Source organism: Myotis brandtii, unplaced genomic scaffold (assembly GCF_000412655.1).
Source record: "Myotis brandtii unplaced genomic scaffold, ASM41265v1 scaffold592, whole genome shotgun sequence".
Taxonomy (NCBI): Eukaryota; Metazoa; Chordata; class Mammalia; order Chiroptera; family Vespertilionidae; genus Myotis; species Myotis brandtii.
This window is the reverse complement of record NW_005370232.1, coordinates 305,671-330,982: the sequence shown is the minus strand read 5'-3', so window position 1 is coordinate 330,982 and position 25,312 is coordinate 305,671. Positions and strand designations below refer to the sequence as shown.

General features: G+C 41.1%; 1 long non-coding RNA gene across 1 annotated transcript; it reads right to left on the bottom strand.

Moving 5' to 3' along the window:
• Positions 1–22,934: 22,934 nt before the first annotated feature.
• On the bottom strand, positions 22,935–25,139 carry LOC106728338. Its single transcript, XR_001364638.1, has 2 exons — positions 24,985–25,139; positions 22,935–24,426 (listed from the first exon to the last, which is right to left on the bottom strand). It is a non-coding gene; the product is annotated as an uncharacterized LOC106728338 (long non-coding RNA).
• Positions 25,140–25,312: the final 173 nt, after the last annotated feature.

Below are 25,312 nucleotides of genomic sequence, written 5' to 3'. Positions count from 1 at the left end.
TTGCCTAAATTTTGAGAAATTAGTAAAGAAAGGTGCCAGAGTACTGGGAGATAAGAAGTATTCATAGGAGAGTACGAGTGAGGTCTTGGCTAGAGGTTGTTGATTCAGAACTGTTTCAAAGGCAGAGAACTGAAAGGAAAACCCTCCAGGCTCAGGACATGCTATGAGATGCTTTTGAAAAAAGGAGAAAGAAAAAATAAGGTAAATGTCATGGAGTCTTTAAAATACACACACACACACACACACACACACACACGCACACACACATCCACACATCTACACACTCACAATGGAGCAATTTTATTGCAAAGCTTTCTAAAAGCAACACCAGAAATAAATGTAAATGGGATTTTTTTGTGCAAAAATTAAAACTGCTCACATTTTGCACTTCTGCAGAGTCTTTCAGCCAAGAATATGTCAATGTTTCTTTTAGGCTACATTGTTATAAAAAGATAAGTTTTACATTAAAGGAAAGATAACTGTGCTAAAGTAATAGTCCATTGTTGAAGTCAACAGTAATTAGAGTTTCAGATGTTTTGAATCACCCTCCATTGTGTTTATAATATCATCCCAAAAGTTTAAAAATCACATTTCCCTCTACCCATTCCCCTCCACTCTGATTCACCCATTGCTTTCTCCCACTGTGTTCAAAATGAAAGTGAAATGACCATGACTCTAAGTTTTATTTGGAACCAACATTATCACTGGCATCCGTACAGTTCCAAACACTGCCACTTTGGGGAGATGACAATTGCGAGGTGAGATGAACCATTCTTAGCACCAGGCCCATCTTTGTGATTGTGACATGTCTGCATCATGCATGCCAACATGGAAATGCTTGGATCCTGGGATGTAGAGTGGTGGGTAGTTCAGGCCTCTGAATTCCACTGCCTCAAATTGTGCAGGTGACTGAGGCAGTGGTAATTGTCATCTTAGTCTGCATTAAATTTTTTAAAGCTTCTTTTCTCTACTTCTATGAGTCTGTTTTCACAGACCAATAATTGGTTGCAATGATTGCCGATATACAATAATACATTTAGAAATATTTCCATCTAGTAAAATTTTGTGTGTCTATAAAAATTATGCTCTCTCATATTCGAATGTATGCTTATAGAAGCACTGTGCTTTTAAAGCACTGTATGAGGCATTTTCTGAGATAGCAAATCAAATTTCTGGGAAGGCACGTTTTAAAAAATAAGAGTTACATGAATGTATCCATTTTAACCATATCAGTTTCATCAAGGCAACTTCTGTGAAATTATGTCACAAAAGTTTCTCACAGTCAATGTGAAGGAAGCAATTGTTCCTCTTTTCTTTTTAATCTTTAATATGAAGACATAGAAATATTTTCTGACCATCATCTTTCAAAGCAGGTTTTACCAACAGAATTGGAACCCAGCTCATAGGAACTTTGAAAAGCTTAAACCTCAAAACCCCCACTATGTAAGATCCCATGTATTACTTGCTTTTTTAAAGTGACAAGACGTACATTTTTTTTTAAAAAAAAAATTCTCTTATTGTTACATTTCAGGCACGTTTACTGTTAGCCGCTTGGCTTCATTATGTATCATAGTCTGAATCTACAAATCAAGCATAATTAGACTTAGCGAACTGATTGGATTTCTAATTAAGCTACATTGGAAACAATGCACAATCAGTAAATACTCTGACTAGGTACATTTTAAAGAGCAACTCTTGGGCTTTTTGCTGATGACTAGACACCAGTGTCATTAAATTTGTTGGTGGCAAGCAAATTTTAAAGCTAAAATAGAGGCAATTAGTAAAGATCTTGAAATATTTAATCACGTTTGTCCAATTAGTGTGCAATTAGGCAGTGGTGTGGCATGGGACAGGCATTCTGCTTCAGTGCTTGGTGCAGAAGGATCCCTTTGAAATTTTGCTGTTTAGTTTATTGATATATAAAAAGGAAGTTATGGTTGTAATTTCCAATTTAAAAAAAATACTGTGCAGATGGTCTGACTATATATTTAACAATGTTAAACAAATCCAAACAAGGGAAGCATGTTACCTGAAATTACACAGCTGTGATCTGTGAATAAGCTCTGGATCATGGTAGATTACAGCTGTGCTTATCTTGATCATTGAAACAGCCAGGCATTTCACACTGGAGAAATCCGGGAACCTGATAAGCTGGCCCAGCAGGTCTTAAAATGATTGGCAGCTCCTTACTTGACCAAATACGCCCTTCCTGGTGGTTAGCTCAGCAACCACCAGCGGTTTAAATTTGATGCAGAGGGAGAGATGAGAAGAGATCCTGTAAGAAGTTGATTTAGGAAGTATCAACAAATGGAATAGTAATGTGACCTGGTACTCTCATTGCAAACCAATGGCTTCTGTCTACTTAACTATATCCTTGGGATGGGACAATGTCGGTGGGAGGTTTGGAAGGAAGAAGGTCTCTTACTTTAAACCCTTAATTTGTGTTGTACTGCCGCAGCATAGAGTGCCACTCTCTTTACTTTTTCTGGAAAACAAAGAGCATTTTCCTGATATTCTTGTTTGAAAGATCTTTGGAAAGGCAATACCATTTCCATTTTCAGAGAAGCATTAAGGAGGGGCCACAGGGCCCTGTGTTTCTCAAGTGCAGTCAGAATCAGAGTTGAGTGACCTCAGAGACACCCGTGAAGTGCTGTTCCATGGAGTTATGGGATAACACAATGGGGTGATGGTAAGAGAAAACTGAGAAGCGTGAACAGCAGGAAGGGTGGGTGAGGGTGGGGAGAGGAGGGAGAATGGGGTGAGTGGGAGGAAGGACTCAGAACTTACGTACCCTGGTATTCTGTGGAACTTGTTTGGGTCAAAGGAATGTCTCCCATTTTCTTCTAGGGCATTAACTTTATGCTCAGTCAGATTTAACAATCTAAATGTCATCTTAACTGGAAGTGAAAGATGTTCATAAATAAATGAACTTGTTTTTCTAGACCCTGGTAACCTAACAGGTTCAAATCAGGATTTCTGGATGCAGATCCAGTTCTCCTAGGTGCACCGACGTTTCACAGTACCAGATGTAAGTACATTCTGTTTAGATAACTTGAAAACCGGTTGGAGGAAAATCCCCTGGGTATCTACAGATATAAAGGGAAGAGTTCAAAAGAAAAGTGAAATGAAAAATGTCCTTGAAAAAATGACAGGTGAATTTATGCGGGGGATGAGATTAGAGTACACAGGACTATGAGACCTTATAATAGGTTTACTGGGAATTTAGGAAGCCTTTGTCATATTTACTTCCATATCTACCCTTTTCCCCTAATTTTGAAGGCTTTTTATTTCTGTCTCACTTTCTGGAAGCAGATTATAGTTATCAATAAGTCACAGCCAGACATTTTTGAAGCCTCCACGTATAATTAAATTCTATATTGAGATTTAATTAACTTCTATATTTAGAATTTGCATAAATTTGTAATTATAAATATGATGAATTCTAAATTTTAAAATTTAGAGTATCAGTAAGTTAGCCAGGGATTACACTTCTGCCTTGCTCTTCCTCCGGCAGGAATGGGTTCTGGGCTGCAGATGTCTGCGGCTGTTGGCGAGGGGGAGAGTCCAGGCCGGAGGGATAATGTATGCCCAGGCACTTCTGCCGTCCACGCTGGTAAGGGAGGGGAGATCCTGTTATGTGGCAGGATGGCCCTTGGATGAGTTTGATAAGTTAAATAATTTGGTGTTTGGCACAGGCCTTCTTTGTTTTGTTCTCTCTACAGTGTTTCTCATGCCCTCCCCTCAGGTCTGTGTCTATCTCTGTGCGTCTTTCATGCTCCACTGCCACAACCTGCTCTCAGAAAGCCTTCTAGGTAGAACTGACCAAATAAAAATGTAGGCTGCCCAGTTCAATTTGAATTTCAGAGAAGCAGACAGTAATATAAGCATGTCCCAAATATTACATGGGGTATATTTATACTACATATTATTTATTGTTTATCTGACATTCGATTGTAACCGGTGTCCTTTTTTCAATCTGGCAACCCTACTTCTGGAACACATTCACACTAAAGTGTAAGTATGAGAAAAGTATCATCTTCCTCCCAAGGATCTTAAACTTCCAATGGCCAGGCCAAAGCACAGACTAATTAAATCAAAACTCCAAGGGTGAAACCCAGGCACCAGTATTGCTTAAAGCTCCTCAGTGATTCCAACTTGCAGCCAAGTTTATAAACCATTGAAATAAGGAAGGGTTCTCAACATGGCTGCATTTTAGAGCCACAGAATTGAAAAAAAAAAATACACTCATGTCTGGACCACACCCCCACTGGCCTTGGGAGGGATCTGGCATTCATTTTTTTAAAAAAATATATTTTTATTGATTTCAGAGAGGAAAAGAGAGGGAGAGATAGGAACAGCAATGATGAGAGAGAATCATTGATTGTCTGCCTTCTGCATGCTCCCTACTGGGGCTGGAGCCCACAACCCGGGGCATGTGCTCCTGACCAGAATCAAACCTTGACCTCCTGGTTCATAAGTTGACACTCAAACACTGAGCCAGCCACACCGGCCAGGCTGGCATTCAAAATATTTAAACTTCTCTAGGTGATCGAGAATTGCTGAGTTATAGAATATCAAAAAAGGATCTTTGAGGAGCAATGGGTCATCCCAGCTCCCTATAAATCACGCCAGTGTCCTAATGTGCCCACATAAAAAGCTATCCGTGATGCTTGGCTTCTGTGGCAAAAGATCCCGTCTTCCCCCATGAGACTGAATTTATCTGCTGCCCACTGGAAACCAGGGCCTTATATTTCAGGGACACTTAGGATGCCCTTGGCAGTTGCCTTGGGGGCAAAATAATCAGATGTAATTGCTCAGTATTGAAGGCATTTTTTTTAAGAATAAAATATAGTGTATCCTGCTGAGTCAGATGGGTAAATCAGGGGGATGCCATGAAATATATAATTATCAGGAGATCTAAAGACCAAAGGGAGAAAGAGGTTGGACACAAGAAAATGGTCAAAGAAAAAGACAGCCCTGGCCAGGTGGCCCAGTTGGTTGGAGTGTTGTCCTGTAGACCAAAAAAGGTTGAGTTCAATTCTGGGTCGGGTTGGGTCAGGTCAGGGCACATACGGGGGCAATCGATGTTTCTCTCTCTCTCTCTCTCTCTCTCTCTCTCTCTCTCTCTCTCTCTCTCTCTCTTTACCTCTCTCTCACCCAATAAAAACATATCCTTAGGTGAGGACTAAATAAATAAATAGATAATGTTACTTACATTTAAAAAAATCCAATTGAAAGATCATGTGGGATGGGAATTAAAATACTCAGAAGGATCCAGTGAACCCAAATTAGGCTTAGCTTGATAGAAGATATTTTTATTGATTGTTTGATGGATTACCCTAAACCAAAACAAACCCTGAGGATTTGATGTGCATGAGTGACAGACAGCAACTAGGAGGGACTAGTAACTCTGAGCAAATTTGGCTGAAATCATCCTGACAAATGCTGTTGAGTAAACTGACGCTAGACAGTTGCTAGACATCAGCCCCATATCATTTGTGACCCAATGTGCCCTGACAGAAAAACGTATTTGCCCATCTTCCATAGATTGTGCGGTCAGAGAATGGGAATTCCTTCAAGGTACAAGCCCTGACAAGAGAGAAACTAAGCTAAAAACTAAGCTAAAGAGTGCTGGCTGAGGTCAGATGTGGGGAAAGCTATAGAGCAGGCACCAAAATCCCACAGGAAGACGAGTTTGAGGGGATTGAGAGCTGGGCTGAGGGCATTGAGGGCATGAACTGATTAGAAATGGAAGATGCTAAGCCCTATGTGTGCATGTGTGTGCATGTGTGTATGTCTGTGTGTGTTGAGGATAATCCCAGGTGAGGATCAGCAGGAGTTGAGGAGTAGGTAAAACAGGAAAAACTTGGAAATTTATAGTGAAGTTGCTGGACAGCTTTTTGCTAAATCAAAGCCTCCTTCAAGCCTCTATGCCCCACCTCAAGAGCACAGCCCTGTGCCAGACCCAGACTGGATTTGCAGTACCTGCCTTGGATGGAGTCTCTTTGGGTGGAGTCTGCCTCACTCAGAGACACTGCAGAAGGAGCAGCCCCCAGCCCATCTTTGAACTATGCGACCCCACATTCCTGCCTCACCGCTGACTGAGACAGGAGTGGGCATCCCACGGAAGGGCAGAAGGCCCTCAGCTGGACAGCACCTACACTCTGTTCAAAAAAGATAAACTAAGCCCTAGCCGGTTTGGCTCAGTGGATAGAGCATCGGCCTGCAGACCAAAGGGTCCTGGGTTCGATTCCAGTCAAGGGCACGTACCTTGGTTGAAGGCTCCTTCCCAGCCCGGACCCTGGTTGCGGTGCGTGCAGGAGGCAAACCAATCAATGTGCTTTTCTCACATCAGTGTTTCTCTCTTCTTTCCCTCTCTCTTCCACTCTCCCTAAAAATTAATGGAAAAATATCCTCTGGTGAGGATTAACAAACAAACAAACAAACAAAAAAGATAAACTGAGCCAAGCAGATTTTCTCTCTTGGATATGTGAACTAAGACATTGTAACAATATATTCAAATGGTAGGAAGGTGAACTATCTGGGGTAGAGCTGAGCAAGAGAGGCCATAGAGGGTCATGGGGGATTGGAAACCTTGATGAAGCAAAGGCAGCTGATGATAGAAAGAGAAGAAAATGGCAGAGATATGCTGAGAAATGAGGAAATGTGGAAAGAAATAATCTGCCCTTGGAGGAAGAGAAGCTGATCTCTAGAGCTGTGTTGATTTCTACAGTGTTTGCAGTTTGTGGTCCTGTTCCAGTCTGTGAGTATGTATCCTTACAACAGCACTCTGTCCCCTTTTCTTGTGTTCTGAATGGGTCTCTGTTGCCTCAACCACAAGCACCCAACTAAAACAGAAGGGCACAAACAGTTGCGGTTCCCAATAGGAAGAGCTACTAGTAAATGGGCATATAAGAAAAATGCCCCCTTCTTCTCAACACCCTTACGAGGTCACCATAGTGACAGGTCCAGAGTGCTATGGTGGGGCTCAGAGCATCTTTTTGGGGCTGCTTATTCTCTAGTTCTTCACAGTGCCCCTCCCACCATCTTCCTGGATAATGAATGTTCTGCTCATTCTCCCTAGTGTTCTAACTATAAGTTGCTAGAATTTATAACCTCACAATAACATTTTAAGCCATTGGTAATTTTAGCACCAGTGCCAAGTAGAACACCTATCCAAATGGTCTTGGACGGTGAGTCCAGTAGCTGCAAAGCAAACTCCCGAGTTTACGGGGAAAGAGAAGTTCACGTCACCTTGGACTTATCTTCTCTGTGTCTCCCATTCTTTATCTGTAAAATGGGGACTGTAACCATAATGATGAGAAATTAAATGAATCAACACCTTCAAAGCATTTAGAAGAATATCAGGGAATATTAAACCCCTAATATATGTAAGTAGTTGTGTTCCATGGCCCACTGGAATGCTCCCCTCTTTCTCCCTAACTTGGATGCCCATTAAAGGTGAAGATGTACCTTTAAGGTTGGCTTAATGTCTTTGACCTAACACCCTCATGCTGACTGCTTCCTCCTTCCATTGCTGAACTTACCTTGTATACATTTCATGTCTGGAAGATACTTCATGTGTTAATGGAGAGGAGTCCATTTTATCTTTGACTTTCTGAAAAGTCAAAGGTATCATTGGACTTTCAATGGAGGAACGTTAAGGCTACTCAGAGAGGGATTTGGGGCAATTCTACCCTTAACATGAACATAGACCTTTGCTTCCCCCATTTAACCTAATGGTCGACTAGAAAGCATGGCCATGGTATCTACAAGCCTAGCTCAGCATGAAGCAATGTAGACTAAAGTATCCCCTGGTTATTCTCTGGGCTGCTAAAAAGAGCAAATACTAAAAGTGACAAAAAGATTCATTACAATTGCACAACATCAACAAAATAATTATGACCATTTATTATGTACACCCACCAAAAACAAAGCGTTATGCTGACCACTTTATACAGAATATCCATTCCTCCTTCAACAAGTCTGTGAGGTATAGAGCTTTTCCACTTTATTTTTATTGATGAGGAGACTGAGGCCTCAAGATGTTAAATGGCTTTTCCAAGCTAAATAGCTAGCAAGTGAGAAAGCCAAGATCGGAACCCGAGTTCACCAGCTTACAGAGGCCAAATTCTTGGTCTTTATACCACATGGGACATGATAACCCAACTGGGTTCTATAGAAGCGGGCCTACACATGTGCTGTCCCATTCTGGGCATCTTGGAAACCACAAAAGAGAAAAACAGACTTTAGGAATAAACAGAAGTATGTTGAGCCCATTTGTAACTTCTTTTTCCTGTTCTGTTTTTAAGGACAGCAATAAATAACTGAGCAGGTTCTCCTTTTCAGACAAACAGATTCTAAGCTAAAACATTATGTATACATTTGGGGAAACTAAAAGTTTCAGAACAGAGATTTAAAAACAAAGCAGGTCATTGACCAGAAATATACTTAGACACATTTCATGTGAATGTTATTTGGCTCGAGACTTCTCTGTGAATTTCCAGAGGCCCTTCAAGGAAATGATGGCCCTCAGGGTGGTGAAAGGCGGCAGGAGTCTTTGTCTCTCTTCCCCCACCCACCTCACTTGGTAGCCCTGCTTTTGCACACGTTTTGCACACGATTGAGAGGGAGCGAGTGGTCACATGCAGCTTAAATGTTATTTGTGGGAGAGTACAGTTAAGAAGGGGAGGGGAGACAGCTTGTTTTCTAAAAGAATTGGTGTTTGACGTAGCTCTGTGATGCAGACACCATGGTACCACAGGAAGATCTAACCAGGAGAATGACTATGGCGCGCATAAGGATTGCAGGTTTTGCTGGTCCAAAACTTTCTGGTGGGGAGATATTCGTACATCAAACTCAGTCGCTCCTACGGCCATGACAGTTGCCTGTCAATCTGCCCAGCTGGCGCAGCTTGGATATGAGAGAGAAGATGGCTTTCTCCTTTCGCCCTCCCCTCCTCCCAGTACCCTGGCCCCCTCCCCCCATACTTTACAAAACCATGTGGATTTGCTGAACAGGTGTGTAAAATTAATTATACTGTGAGTGCTTGGTAACCAATGAATTGTAAATTGTACATTATTAAAACAGCATCAGAGCTCTGACTGATCTATTATTCTTTGGGGAATGAACAAAGATAAGAGCTTTATGCGCTTTAGAGGCCTTTCTTGCCACCATTCAGCAGGCAAGGAGAGGAAATATCAAGTAGTTTTTTTTTGTTTTGTTTTGTTTTTCTGCAAGTTGAATTAAATAGAAAGGGTATTCTTTTTCCCCCTGTTATTAAATCATTATATGTGCCCTCACATTTCTGTCTGTAGCATCTAATAGGGTAGTGTACACTCAATAACCGCTATTCTGCAGTGATTGTGATAATATGTATCCGTATATGCTCACACACAAACGCAGTGCCATGTCAACCTAATGTGCACAGGAGACATATGACATGACATGGCATGGTAATAAAATAAATTGTGTTGATGTAGTGCTTCCCTGGAACAGCTCAGAACAAATTCAGAGCAACAGTGGGAGACATAAAACACATCGGCTGACTATGCGCCAGGAGCCTTGTGGCTTCAGCTGAAAAGGAAGAATCTGGAAGAAACAGGGTTTTATTTGCCTCTTCCTTCTAGACACAACAGGATTACCCCTGGGAGTTGCTTGTGAATCTCTGTGTTTTTCTGAACTATCTCCCCTGCACAGAATTGCTCAGAGTCTTTCTACCTGCCCTGATCATCCCTTCCAGGCACATCGCACAATTCTCCACGGAAACTTTCTCTTTCCATAACTGGCCAAGCCTGCAGTTCTTGGGAATGTACCTGTCATCAGCCAGGCAGCATTATCCTTACCAGCAGGCATTCTAGCTAAGAGAACCGAAACAGGAACAAGGCAAGCCACACCTTATTCTACCCCCCAAATAAATAAACATTGATAAACCCACCATTTCAGGAAGAAATAGGATGCCTTAGAACTGGGCTGTCCCTGAATGCTGTTTAGGACCAGCTATGTAATTGGGGGCCCAGTGCAAAGAGAAAACACAGGCCCCTTGTTCAAAACGTCTGAAGAATTACAAGAGAGTGATAGCAGAGCACTAAACCAAGGGTGGGCTCTTCTATATAGAGCAGTGGTTCTCAACCTTCCTAATGCCGTGACCCTTTAATACAGTTCCTCATGTTGTGGTGACCCCCAACCATAAAATTATTTTCGTTGCTACTTCATAACTGTAATTTTGCTACTGTAAACAATATGTAATTATATATGTGTTTTCCGATGGTCTTAGGCGACCCCTGTGAAAGGGTCGTTCGACCCCCAAAGGGGTCGCAACCCACAGATTGAGAACCACTGATGTAGAAGGTCCTGAGCAACACCACAGGTTGCACACCCAGGAAGCCAGCGGCGGCACACCTGCCCAACGGTTTGTGAGGGCTTCTGTATGTTCAGTGCGCTTTAATCTCCTAGTAGCCTGACTGAGCCAGCAGATAATTTCAGCCTTTCTTCCGCCCAGAGAAAGACAGTGCCATCCATTCTCTTTTCCACAAGAGGTACAGTGGGATCACCTCTCCCGTCTCCGTGGTCAGAGAGTAGCCATTCTGAATATGAAAATGTGATGGCAAAGAGACAGGCTGAAGGGAAACGATATTTTATGATCAAGCATGAAAAAGTTATATGTGTGGGATGGAGCTCAAAGGTGCATGTGAGGGGCAGACAGAAAAATTGCCATAGAATAGACAGAAATCAACTTTCTGAGAGAATTTATATCCTCGGGATTTTTCTGAGCACCACATTGTTGCCGTTTTCTTGTTCTCCAAAGAACTCCTATGATTTTGAGGGAAACATGACAACAGTTTCTTTTGTTCTGTTTCAAATGAGCATATTCTCACCTATTCCTTTGTATATTCATTTGGTACAAGGAAGCGGGAGAGATGACCAGAGGACATGGGGGTAGAGTGGCGTAGCGGGGTTGATGTTAGGGAGGAGTTGGGGAAGGAGCCATCAAACAAATGGCTCTGGAGGAATGATGTCATCACAGCAGAGAGAGCAGGTGGAGGGAGGCAGGAGGACAGGAGGAGGGGTGTGAATGAGCTGTACCCAGCCCAGCAGGTCTAGCTTCCTGCAGGGCCTACTGATTCCTCGGTGACCTCGTCGCCTCTGTGAACACCTCAACCTGGCTATTGTCCTAGAAGGACAGGCGTGTTCAGGCACGCTTCTTCCTTTCAGCATCCTTCCCTGTCGCCGGAAATGCTTGTGTGCACTTTAGAGGAATGAATAGATCAGGCCAGAGAGGGCAGTGGTCTGGGTAATAAATTTGGTTACAACAAAAAAGGGAAAAAAAATTTAAGAAGAACAGCATGTCTTATAATTCATTTGCCACTTTGTTGTAGAAGATGGGCTGTGCTTTCGACACAGAGGGACACCAGTTGAGAAAATAGTCTGCAAAGGGGGCGTGAACGTGCCTCTCTTCTAGCAGCACTGGACTCGCCTCTGCTGGTCATCAGAAGACTGAGCCACAAGGTGGAACCTGCAGGGGCGGGCAGGACTGGAGAGGAGGCTCCTGCAGGCGGCCGGCCCTGTTGATGATGCAGTGTGCCCTAAAATTCAAGAGAGGGCAGCAGATAACTGACTGCCTGCAGGGCCAGGAAAGCCTGTAACCTGAGGAATGTCAGCAGGAAAATTTGCTGGTTTATCACAACTCATGTCAGGCAAGGATTAGCTGTGCCAGAAATGTGTGTTTCTAGAACTGTTTGCTTAATGGAAAAGCAAATGTTTGGTTAATGGGATCTAATGAGCTTTGTTGATGTTGAGGGCAAGTGCAGGCCTATTGCCCACCATGGCGGCCTCATACCGCGTTATTTAGTGATTTCAAAACAAACAAACAAACGAACAAAAACTTGTGATGTCAGCAAAGTCAGGGCCTGAATACAAGAGAAACGGTCCTGCAGTATGAGGTAGAGAGGCTGATGTTATGCTTCTGCTGTCTTGTAAGTGCTCTTGCTGATTCTCTGAAATGAGCAGGACCAGCCCCTTCCTACCTGGTAAATCCCACAGGGTGTGAGACCCAGGATATGAGAGAAAGGCGATTCTCTTTGAGATTTTCCAGTGACTCCAGAAGAGAGTTTGTTATGGGAAGGACTGGCCCCAGCTCCCTGGAGGTTGGGATTTCAGAAGGCTGGCGCAGGTGGGGTGGAGAGGAAAAGATTGCTAAAGGGGAAGAGGCCTGAAGCGCTTGGGTTGAAAACACAGTTCTCAACTCCATCCTGCCAAGTTAAGATAGGATTTCATCCCTAAGGTGACCCCGTGGACCTCTTTATGATGCTGTGTGCTGAAAAGAGTGCTAATCAGGTGTCGACCCCAAACACAGCTTCCCTGAGAAGTTCTTCTGTGTCTTTTGGCAGGAAGGAGCAGTGAACAAAAAGGAAATCTTATTTTTAAAATAAGTCCTGAAATAATATTGCAAGGCTTATGAAACCTATCATTTTTCTGTTTGACTTTGTTTTAAGTAATTATTTTTATTCTTGATTTTTTTATTAAAAGCATTCTTAAATCATTTCAATCTACCAAGAGAATATCAGACTACAGAAGGAATCCAGAAGATGTTGCCTCTTACAAGTTGAACCCTCTGTTTATTTTGAGCATGTTTTTAATTTCTAGAAAGACTTAAAGATTATTTTTACTCCATCAACAAGTGAGAATATTTGAGACTGACAAATCAGAATATTTGAATTGTAAAGGGCTTCCATTAAGACTTGGGGAAATGCACCTTATCTTTTTTATTTTTTTGGCAACCTAAAAGTTAACATCTGCTGTAGTGTCTGGATACACACCTGATGCTAGACAAAGAGTTTCTGATGCCCTAACATTTTGGACTGATGGAACATTAAACAATGACTACGGAGTTGAGAAAATTGGACCCTTTTTAGATGCTGGCGATCACAGGATTCTCTTCACATGTAATCATAAAAACCAGACTTGGCAAGAGCTAACCGAGCTCCAGTGATGGTGTATTTCTTTGCATTCTCTAAAATATTGAGGCAGGAGATTATTTTCACTGGTGTTTCACATGTCATGAAATCAGAGCTGCCAATCCATAAACAAATTGCTAGGGTCTCTAATGCCTCGGAGGGTCACTGAGGACACATGAGGCACTTGTAGGCAGATCTGCTTGGACTCTACTTGCAGAATAGCGCAATCCAGAATGATCCTGGGGTCTTTCGCCTCAGAATGACTCTAAATGGAAGGATGCATTTCTCTCTTCCAGAGCAGTCGGTTCTAGAGTTTCAAAAAAAAAAAAATAGATTGTTCTCGAGGAACACAGATCTCGCAGGGATGACCCCAGCCAGTCCTCAAATTACAAATGCAAATGTGATGGTGTATTTCTTTGCATTCTCTAAAATATTGAGGCAGGAGATTATTTTCACTGGTGTTTCACATGTCATGAAATCAGAGCTGCCAATCCATAAACAAACTGCTAGGGTCTCTAGTGCCTCGGAGGGTCATTGAGGACACATGAGGCACTTGTAGGCAGGTCTGCTTGGACTCTACTTGCAGAATAGCGCAATCCAGAATGATCCTGGGGTCTTTCGCCTCAGAATGAATCTAAATGAAAGGATGCATTTCTCTCTTCCAGAGCAGTTTTTAAAAAAATAGATTGTTCTCTGAGGAACACAGATCTCTCCGGGATGACCCCAGCCAGCCCTCAAATTACAAATGCAAATGAAAAAAATAGGAAAAAAAAAGGCTAGGTTTAAAGAATTTTCACAAGAGGAAAAAAGGAATACATGCATCAGAACAAACATGAACCTGATATTGTATACCTGCACTATCTATTGAACTTGACTAAATCTCCTTGACTACAAGTTGGAGGCCTGAGTTTTGCTGGCAGCTCTGTCCCTACCTCCAGTCATTTTTACAAAAGGCACATTTTTACCTTTCAGAGCCTCAGTTTTCTTAGCAATAAAGTGAGAAAATTTGATTTTATATAAAAAGTCTTATTTTATATAGGATTCACTGAAGTACTGCCGTTGACACAATAAACTCCCAAACATTCGTCTCTTTCTCCTGCTGAAGTGATCTCAGTTTTAGTTTATGGCAAAGCATAGCTACTAGAAACCATTGGTACATTATAAGCCTACGGTATCAAAGGTATCCTTTTCTAAGCCATGAAGAAATATACAAATACTATGCAGTTTTCCACTGTAGTCTTTTTGGTAAATACCACTTGGTATATTGTGTACCACTCTTGTGTCAGGTCTTTGACTTTCAAAATTGCTTCTCTACCAGATGATACTATTAGGGTTACAGATTGCTTAGCCCTGAATCTAGGTGTTTATGTGTGAAGTCGTTTCCTCTGTCCCCACCCTCAGCACCTGTCTCAGCTCCGTCACACTTAGCAATCTATCAGAAAATAGATAGAAAGCAAACAAGCATGCTGCCTGCCCATGTTCACAGCAAAAACAACAGATATTGAGGCCACCATTTTAATTTCCCGTGAGCCATCATCTATTGCCCTCTGCCTTCTCACCATTGCAGTTCCTTCTCACTCCCCAGATGCCCATCTGCCCTCAAATCCTTTCTCTTCCATCAACATTTAGGTCATGCATGTCTTCTGTGTACAGATTACCTCTGGGTTTTTCTGGAGAGAAAGATATGACAGAAAATAGTTCCTGCACTTAAAAGGTTTAACATATTGGTCTCCCTAAAATGTTTGCACATTTTTGAAAAATGTATCTTCCATATTGAGGACCCAATTGCACACACACTCCTTACTCCTCTATTCTTGTTAACCCCATTTTTCATACTGGATCATTTTAGATAATAGAAGATGAAAAGGGGAAGGAATGATTAGAGGAAAGGAACTAAGATATGCTGAATATTTCATGTGCCTGGTACTATGTTAAGGGCTTTACACACATAATCCTCAAAAGGACTCATTACTAAGTATGACGATCCCATTATAAAAGGAAGTTCAAATAAGGTGCTGAGAGGGTAAGTACCTTGTCTGAGGCCACACAGTAAGTGGCAGAACTAAGAACCTTATTCCGCGAACTTATTGATGTTCCCATTTATAGTTTTTATTCAATTTTGAAAGAATTAAAGCTATTCTATCCACTGCTTTCAAATTTATAAAAATCTATATACAGTTTTACTAAGAAGAAATCAAATTAAGTCACCATTAATTGTACCATATCCCAATTTTACACTCACACATTATCTTAAAATTTGATCGCCATGAATGAAGACAGTTCCAAGGCAAACACAACAGTTGGGGCAAGACCAGTAAGACTATTTTTCTACATCATGTTAGAGGCAATCCCTTAGGATGATGTAATATACTAGGGGAAATGAAATATTTTTCTAAATTTGTTTATCCAGAAGAATCTCCTTACCATGAAATGAAAGTATACTGCTCACGGGTGCCGGTGCAGATGTACCTTCTCCAAACATTTTTTAGGTCATCACATAGATGCAATGAGATAATGTAATATGGTAATGGCATCTAAAAGGGTAGAAAATGCCCCTAGGAAATTTAAGATTTAATGGAATAAGTAAAGCACAGTAGGTTATTATGAATGTTTCAACTTAGAAAGATTGAAATGGGAAGCAAGGGTATAGTGGACTCCATATCTTAACCATAGACATGTCTTAACCATAGACTTGTCCTAGGGACATAATCCCTCCCTCACTTTGGAGGCAGCTCCCTCCTGGACAGTACCACTTCCCTCTTCACACTAGATATTGTTGCCATGACCTTCTGTTGCTATTGTATTAACCTCTCCTCTTTACTTGATTAGAGCTCCTGAAAAATTAGGAAGTGATGTCAACAAGAAGGAGAAAGACACCATGTGTGGCATAACAGTAATAGCCTAAATAACATTTTGTGGTTACACTACAGTTTCTCAAAATGGGGTTCCTGGGAGGCTTGCCTCAGATTCACCAGGGAATTGTTAAAATTCATATTCCTGCTTCCTACCCTACACCTGATGAATCAAAATCTCAGTGGTGGGAGGGAGGAATGGGTGGAACTTAGGGATCTAAAGTTTAGGAATCTCTCCAGATTTTATTTATCCTATACACCTCCTACTGGGGATGTGCCTGCAACCAAGGTACATGCCCTTGACCGGAATCGAACCTGGGACCTTTCAGTCCGCAGGCCGACGCTCTACCCACTGAGCCAAACCGGCTAGGGCATATATGTTTAATTTTTGTATCTTTCAGGAACCTTCTATGCTAGGTAATTATTATTACATACCCATTTTACAGAGGAGGCCATTGAAACTTGGAAAAGTTACTTGTGTGAAGGGACACAACTAATTAGTTACAGAGCTCTGAGTAGCAACCAGAGCTCTGGTTTGGCCAGAGAGCCTGTGGCCCTGCCCCACACCACTCTGCTTCTAGTGACTGGAGGGTGGGTCTGCACACACAGCTGTGGTGGATATACTTGTAAAGGATAACATAGTGTTAACATTCTTTTATGCTTTTAGTCTTGTTTCTAAAAATTCATCACCAAACCCAAAGTTGCACAAAATTTCTCCTGTGTTATAGTTTTGCACTTTACATTTAGGTTTATGGTTGCTCTCGAGTTAATCTTTATGAAATATGTAAGGTTTGCCCTATCTGGTTTGGCTCAGTGGATAGAGCATCAGCCTGTGGACTGAAGGGTCCTGGGTTCGATTCCAGTCAAGGGCACATGCCCGGGTTGTGGGCTCAGTCCCCAGTGGGGAGTGTGCAGGAGGCAACCAATCAATGATTCTCTCTCATCATTGATGTTCATATCTTTCTCTCCCTCTTGCTTCCTCTCTGAAATCAATAAAAATATATATTTTTTAAAAATAAATATGTAAGGTTTGTGTCTAAGTTCTCTTTCTTCTTTCTTCCTTCCTTCCTTCTTTTTTCTTTTTTTCTTTCTTTCTTTCTTTCTTTCTTTCTTTCTTTCTTTCTTTCTTTCTTTCTTTCTTTCTTTCCTTTGCATATGGACATTGAATTTTTCCAGCATCATTTGTTGAAAAGACTATCCTTTCTCCATGGAATTGCTTTTGCTCCTTCATCAAAGAGCTTTGAAATACTTGATCCTTGTTATAAAAATACTTTACCTCTGTTCTCTTCTTTATAAGGCAGCCAGATAAGTCCTGCATTTAATAATTATTTGCTTAGGGTTTGAACCCTACCTCCTTAAGAAAGAACATGAGGCAATTTGAGATTAGAATGTGGACTGAGATAAACCACTTCCGAGGTGTTGGAATAGAATCCATCCACGCTGAGTTTTGTGGCCCAGGGTTAGAGATAGAGAAAGCAGGTGGTAGGCCTGACCACCACTTCACCTTTTGAACTTCTGCCTCCTTCACTGAAAAATGAGAAGCAAGTTACAAGACATATTTCAGGTTACTAATCACAGGCATCTACGTAAAGCTCCCAGTAGGGGTAATGAAACTTCTATCTGTAAAAGGTTTTTTCAGTTATTCAGCATGATTGTGTTTTCAGTGGTGACTCATGAAGATTCACTGCATTTACTGTGGCTGATCTAGCCTGTGCCACTTCACCAATCCACGAGGAAGAGGCCTAAGACATACATGCAGATACCTGATCACACACTTCCTGGATGCTCCTGCCTGCTGCTTCCACCCTGACCTATCACATCCTGGCCCCACATTTTCAACTCTGGCAAGGAGGTGTCTTTGTTTACTTGGGTCAGGAATGTTTCTTTGTAGGGGACACACGGGATCTGTTCTGCCTCTCTTCTCTCCTTCTCAGCTTCTTCTTCCAACTCTCTTTGCCCAAGGCTGACCATACTCCCTCATTCTCAAGAACACACAGTGCATCCATTTTCCCTATTTAAGGCAGCCAAAGGCTTTTAAAGTTAATGACAATCTCTCAACTGCAATTTTGAGTTGCAAAGAATTTGCGAGATTTGCTGGCACAGGGAGTTACAGGAATGTTCTTCTAGTACTTTGTGGTCTGGATTCCCTGGAGGGTCAGGAATCTACGGCAAACAAGTCATGTGAAAATAATTATACTATAGCACGGGTGGTGGTGGCTGTTTGGGGGATAAGGAAGAGAAGCATCATATAATTTTTGCAGAAGAGGTGATAGTTGAGTCTTGAAGGATGCTGAGAAGTGCAGCAACAGCCTAGACTGGCAGTGGGGTCGTGGGATCCATCAAGAGTAACACCATGTGCAGAGAAAGGGAAACATGAAAGAACAAAGCCTTTGGATGTTGTATAGGTCAGCCCTACCCACAGGTGGGCAAGTTGACTTAGCTGGTTTGGCTGGCTGAGCAGGTGCCCCCTCCCTGCATTGTGCGCATCCTTCTGAGCCTGCCCTCTTCTTAACGCTCAGGAAATCGATCATGCTGTCAAGATTAGAGAGAAAAGCATGGCTTGCCATCCAGCACATGCAGGACAAGACCTGAGGTACAGCTGAAGCATAGAGTGCGTGCTTGAAGGCAGCCAAAAATGGAGGGGAGAAAAGATTAGTGGGGAATGATGACTGAAGGATCTTTACATCCAGGCCCTGGGTTCTTCTTGCATCTTGTGGTGCAGTTCTAAGGAGTAAGCCTAGTGCCAAGCGTGGGGATCTGAAGGAAGTATGAGAATTGCTATGCTCATCGGGCAATGGCAGTGATCTCTAGGAACCAAGTCATCTGGCACCTGGTTCTTGGACTTCCCAAACTCCAGAACTGTGAGAAATAAATGTTTGCCAGGCTATGATGCATTGTTATAGCAGCCCACACTGAGGATGATAAGGAATCCAGAAAAAAGAGTGGCAGGTTTGCAGGAGACCATAAATCCTGATTCAAATCTACAGCACTTCCGAGGTGGAGAGGACCTGAGGCCGTTAGGTATATTGGTCCTAAACTCAATCGTGATTCAGGGTTGATGAAGGGGCAAAGAAGGAGTAACTGTGAGCAGTGGGAAGATAGCCTATTAAGTGGATATTTCTAATTCAGTTTCACAAATACTTTAGCAGGCCCTGGTTAGGCACTGTAGCACGTGCAAAGAAGAATCACGCATAGCCTTCTACTAAGGAGCCCACTTTGTTTTTATCATGGCCATGGATTCAGCTTTAACATGTATAAAAAGTGTTTCCAAGAATTATTGCTGAAGTAGGTGTAAGATTTATGTCTACAAGTTTAGGTCTATTTTCCTGGCTTCCTCTGATGTTTGACATAAGTATGTCCCTCTTTCCTTCTTTCTTTTCTTTTTTTTCACTTTCATTTTACTTATCAGATTAAACCACATTCTAGGATCTGATAAACATGACAATTGATTTGTTCTTTATTTTATATCCTGCATAAATGCTTAACTATACCATGGTTAACTTATAGCAGTCCAAAAAAAAAATGCAGGGTGTATCTTTACGGAAATCTCCAATCTTAGAATTTAAAGTGGAGAGAGAATGGAGGAAGGTTTATACAGTTTCCTTATTTTTTAGTGAAACTCCGGCAAGATATTTTTCTGTATGTTGGTTAACTACTTTTAGCTAAACACACACACACACACACACACTCACAGTCTCTCAATTGATTACTGAAGTTTAAGCTTATGAAGGGTGTAGTAAATATTTTTTAAAATGCTTAAAAGAAATATTTCAGTAAATAAGAAACATTCTAAAATATGAATTTGCATAAAGAGCTAATTGTAGGACTGCAGTACTTGCCTTTGGAAATTAAACTTTGGAATAAAAGATTTTTAAATTTGAATTTAATATGCATACTAAAAGTGCTGAAATGCACTTTCTATCATAAAGAATTGAGAACAGTAATTCAAAGCAAATGATGGTGTCTTGGTCCACCAAGAATTTGCATATTTTGCCAATATTTAATGTAATTTCTTAGAAGATTCTTTTCTAAAGTATGAGATTTCTTATTGGGAAAAAATGTGGGTGGATTCACATAGAGAATTTATCTTGAGTCTCTTTATAAACATTTTAAAGTTCAGTTCTTCTTTAGTCACATTTTAGCCAGTGGAATGCAGGTAACACATTTTGTTCTTCTTTCCCCAGAAACTGGTGTGTTTATTCTTTTATGGACTCAGAGGGACTTTTGAAATTAACTTCAATTTTTACAGCCCTCTTTTCATATCCCATGTGTGAATTTACTGTGGAGTCTTATGAATGATGGAATTTCAGCCGCCTTCCTACTGAATTGCTTTGCTTGGGTGAGTATAGAAAACCTTTGCAATGTGGTTCAGACCCGAGTTTTAGCACTTAGGGGAAACTTTTTAGAACAAGCCAGGATATGAATCAATATGAAGGAGGCACTTGAACACAAAACACACTTTTAAAAATTCATTGAAAAATTGAAAGCATTTTTCAATTAAGGGCATAGACTTTAGTTTGTCCCCCATTTTTATGTTCTCTTTTTTAAAGTATTGATTTTATTATTGCTCAAGATAGAACTCTAAGTAAAATCGCAACCCTAAAGCCTTTGGGGTAATGGTTCTAATTAATATAATTAATATCTTAGCAAAATATCATGGGTTATAATTAAAAGAAATCATCTGGGTCTAAAGAATACCTACTGAGGGCAGCCCTATTAAGAATAATTCTGAGGAAGCTAAATTAATTTCCTGGACTTGCAAAGCAGCAAAAGGAAGGTTTTTCTTCCTTATAAGCCTGCAGGGTTTGATGTTTGGCCCTGTTGAGATGCAAGGACTATCTGGGCTGATTAACATGTATATAATTAAAGAATGCCAGCTAGGGCAGAGCCAGTTCTATTTGGTTCTGTACTACTGTGAAGTAATTTATGTCTGCATTATTTACCGTGTGTGTGTGTGTGTGTGTGTGTGTGTGTGTTTGTGTTTTGGGGGTAGGAGGTCTAGTTTCCCTGGACATCATCCTGCTGCCTTCTTTAGGATTACTGCAGGCTCCAAAGAGTAGACAAGCGTTTCCTAGCATTCAAAGTAGATTTTCTTTCTGCTTATATTACCATTTTTAAGCCACATTTTTCATCACATGGTAAGAAACACTGTAAATAATTGAGGTGATCCATCAAGAGCCCCATTCTTGATAATGAAAAATTGCATAACTCAGTAGAAGTCAATTAAAAACCACAAACTTCAGAAGCCTTTGCTCAGTGAAGATTTATTATTATAGAAGGCATTTAATACAATAGATTGGGAGGAGGTCAAAATTTTTTAAAGTTCTAAAAATTCAGTTAAAGCTTGACAATGACCTTGAGTAATAATATTTACACAATATCAAAGTCTATTAGTTCTTTGAAATGAAAAGGGTTTATTTTTTTCTTTCTTTAACATTAGGTATCTGAGATGTTTAAGATTTTATAACCAAATTTGAAACAACATCCCACTGTGGGACACGTGTTTTTTTTTTTCCGTTGAAGGTTTTAAATGATTCGTACTCTTTGGTTGTGCCTATACAATGAAAAGTAGACAAATGAAGTGAGAGAAGTCAGGATATTTTCCTCTGTTCAACCAACTATCTGAACAATTAGAACTTGCTAGATAAATGAACTCAAAATGTTTTTGTTTTCTGGTTGCTTGGTTAGGACACAACCAACATTTTAATAGAATGTAATAACTTATACAACTGCATATAATTTTTAAAAAATAAACACTCACTTTGTCTCTTTAGCTACATCCAATGCTGCGGTAAGAGCCTAAGGAGAAAACTCCAACTGTCTAAAATGTAGTATCTATAACATCTTCTTCCTTTTTAGCAGTTTTTTCATGCCCAAAATATAAAATTAACAAAAGAGCAATACTTATCTTCAATAACCAAAAATATGTATCCATTGACTCTGAGGAAGTGAGAGAAGTCAGGATATTTTCCTCTGTTCAACCAACTATCTGAACAATTAGAACTTGCTAGATAAATGAACTCAAAATGTTTTTGTTTTCTGGTTGCTTGGTTAGGACACAACCAACATTTTAATAGAATGTAATAACTTATACAACTGCATATAATTTTTAAAAAATAAACACTGACTTTGTCTCTTTAGCTACATCCAATGCTGCGTTAAGAGCCTAAGGAGAAAACGCCAACTGTCTAAAATGTAATATCTATAACATTTTCTTCCTTTTTAGCAGTTTTTCATGCCCAAAATATAAAATTAACAAAAGAGCAATACTTATCTTCAATAACCAAAAATATGTATCCATTGACTCTGAGCCTCATAATCTTCCCAGCCTAAGTTTACAATGAGCCTAAAGGCTCAGGTAGGCTCAGCAATCAGGCTGACAGATGCTTAACTCCAACCACCAGCACACATGTGACTTGCTTCCTACTGAAATTAAACTGCCAAATAAAAAGGAGGAATTGTCCCCCTTTTAATAACAAAGAACACAATCGTTAGAATTCTTCAGATTTGGAATTCCAGCAGCGTTGTGTTTTCCTCTTGATGTGTGACAAAAAACGAATAGTATAAAAAGTAAAAATGAACCTCATCTAAACAAGCAGTCCTTTGACTTTATAAGGCTCAACATCAAACATCAAATTCTAAAAATACCTAAGACTAGTGAATTGTCAAAGCTGAGGGGAGAACATGCTGGGGAGAGAGCAGATTTTTCTAACCTTTCGATTTATTTTAACCTACTAGCATTAACTTTGCTCATTTCTGTTGAGACACTACCAATCCCACTTACTAGGCACCATATTTCATATTCCTATATGGGCATTTGACTCTGACCTCATAAAAAGTCCCTTGGGTCTATAATACTTTTATTCTTGTATAATCTGAAACAAATCCTTTCCTTTTAAAAATCAAACAGACCACGTTATACACACAGTTGACTATTTACAAAGCACCCAATTAAATCCTACTTAATTCTCACTCTAAAAATTCCTTGTAACTGGTGTGTAAAGTACTGATCACATTAAATGCACCATGTTCACAGGCCCTGACAGTCCCATCTAACCTAGAAAATATTACCTTCCTTAGAAAAGAAAGTCTTAGAAGTAAGGTTTTGAAGAAATGAGACCAGAAATCACAGTACAAGACAGATAAATCTACTTTAATATTCACATGTAAAAGTTACACATCACAAGAGATTGGACAGTTTACCGGTAACTAACATAGCTATAGTGAAAATCATTTTTATAAAAAAATAATCTAGAGGTGGTCATCAATTTTTGGTCTACTTAAGTTAATGTTTGAAGATCGACTTTTATCCCTGCTTGAAGGGTTTGCCACTATGCCTTTTTATTTTTTTCTCTCACTGTTGCCTATTAATATTCTTTGGAGGAAGGAAAGCAGAAAGTGTTCATTTCCAAGAGGTTGTCCTTTGGTAGCAAGCAGAGAACATTTTTCATTTCTATGATTTAAATAATCTGTACAAACATGAAACTGTAGTGTAAAATGAAGAATGATAAGTTTTTTTTCCCCACATTGATTTAACAGATTTCATAAACTCCTTAAGGATCCAAGCATTTCCCTATCCCATATGCAAAATCATTCAGAGTCCATGTTGACCTCAATCAAAACACAAATAACAAACACTGACTCTATGTATTGTATTACACTATCAAGCCCTGTACTTAAAAACTGATAAACTATCTTTCCAACATGTATGCTTCAAATACAAGGATTTCAATCTAGGTTAAAGAAAAGGCATTTGAATGGACTCAGAACAAGTTTATTTTGTGATTAAACATTTCATGCAGTCATGCAGGACCACTAGCTATAACTGTTACTTCCGATTCTACACGGTACTTCGCAAAACAAAACAAATTAAAAGCCAAGCCAAACAGAAAAGACATTCAAAATATCAAGAGCTCTGCAATTGAGCTGAAAAATAATTTTCCAAAAGAAATATTCCCATAGATTTTTAAAAAAGACACACATAATATTTACAAAAAAATATTTAATTAAAAATATCTTATAATTACAGTAGTCTATTAAAGCATATACTTTCTCACACTTATAGAACATCTCTATATATATACATGGTATGAAATGTCACTCAGTTATCTATACAATATGTAACATTCTTGCAGGGAAAAAGAGAAAGTTCCCTGCCCCATTTTAATCATCTATTTTAAACAATAGATGTAAAAAAAAAAATATCTACAATGCTCTGGTATATTAGTAAAGCTTCAAAACAAAAATTGAGCTCCTTGGTCACAAGTAGGCTTCTAAAGTCGCATTTACTCTTGCCTTTCTATTTATCAGTTCTGTTACACTTAAGCTTAAAAGTTTAACTGCACCTCAAAAAAAACACACACAGAAGTGTATAATTCACAGCGGTTACAGATGAAGAGACAAAAGAGAATACGGGATGTAGAGTATTTATGAACGTGCAAAAAAAAAAAAGATGAAAGTTTTATTTTTCTTTCCTTTCCCTCTCTCTTGGAATGACGGGTGAAAACGTTTCTAGGAGTTGCCGATGTTTTCTCCTTTCCTCCGGTGCCTTTTGCTCTAACTTCTGCTCTTCCCCCTCCCTCTCTAGTCTCCTGGCTCCGGCTCAGGCGGCCGCACACCTGTGGAAGAGGAATGAATAGAGGGGGTGTGGGAACCTTCCCGCTGCAGACTAACTGGCGCCACCGACCAAACTCAAGACATGCTTGATCAACAACCCAAAACAAACCACCGGGTCAGACAACACCCGCAGCCCCGCGGCCGGCCAGGCGCCGAGCAGGCAGCTGCGGGCCCCCGGGAAGCCCGGAGAGGGGACCCACTCCGGGGCGAAGCCCGCGTCCCTCGCTTTTGTGGTTGCACCGGGGGGACATCGGGCAGTGTCCACGCCCTCAGCGGGGGAGAAGGTAGCCAGAGCCCGCGGGTCACCGGGGGAGGCCAGGGGGTGGCGGGGACAGGAGCGGATCCCTCCCCATTTAGAGTGAAGCCCCAGTTACTAAAGCGAAGTACAGCTTCAGTTGCTAACTGGCTGGCAGGGAGAGACGGGGTGGTCCGCCTTCTTGGGAGTTTGCCCTCAGAAATGCTGGGGGCAAAGAACTCGGTGGTGCCTGGCACCGGAAGCCCCGGAGGACCGGCGTCTCGGGTGACCGGCCACTCGAGAAGGGAAAGAAAGGCGCGCTCACCTGGACCGCGCGGCTCAGCGGCACAGAATGCTGTCGCCCTGCTTGTTCACCGCGCCGGCCTGCAACAGCAACGGACACCAAGGGGAGGTTAGCAGCGCAAACACGCACTCGTCGCTGCCCTCGATTCGCTCTGGGAAATCGGGCTGGCGCGCGAGTGCCCCCACCCTAGCCTGCAGCCCTGGGGACCCCCCTCCCCACCTTCCCACCCCCGGGGAAACAGGCTGGACTTGACAGCCCAGGAAGCGCCCAAGCCCAGTCCCGCCCCGCGCCTTCACCCGGACCCGGGCTCTCCGTGCCCAGCCAAATGTTGGCGGCCCCAGGCGCCCGG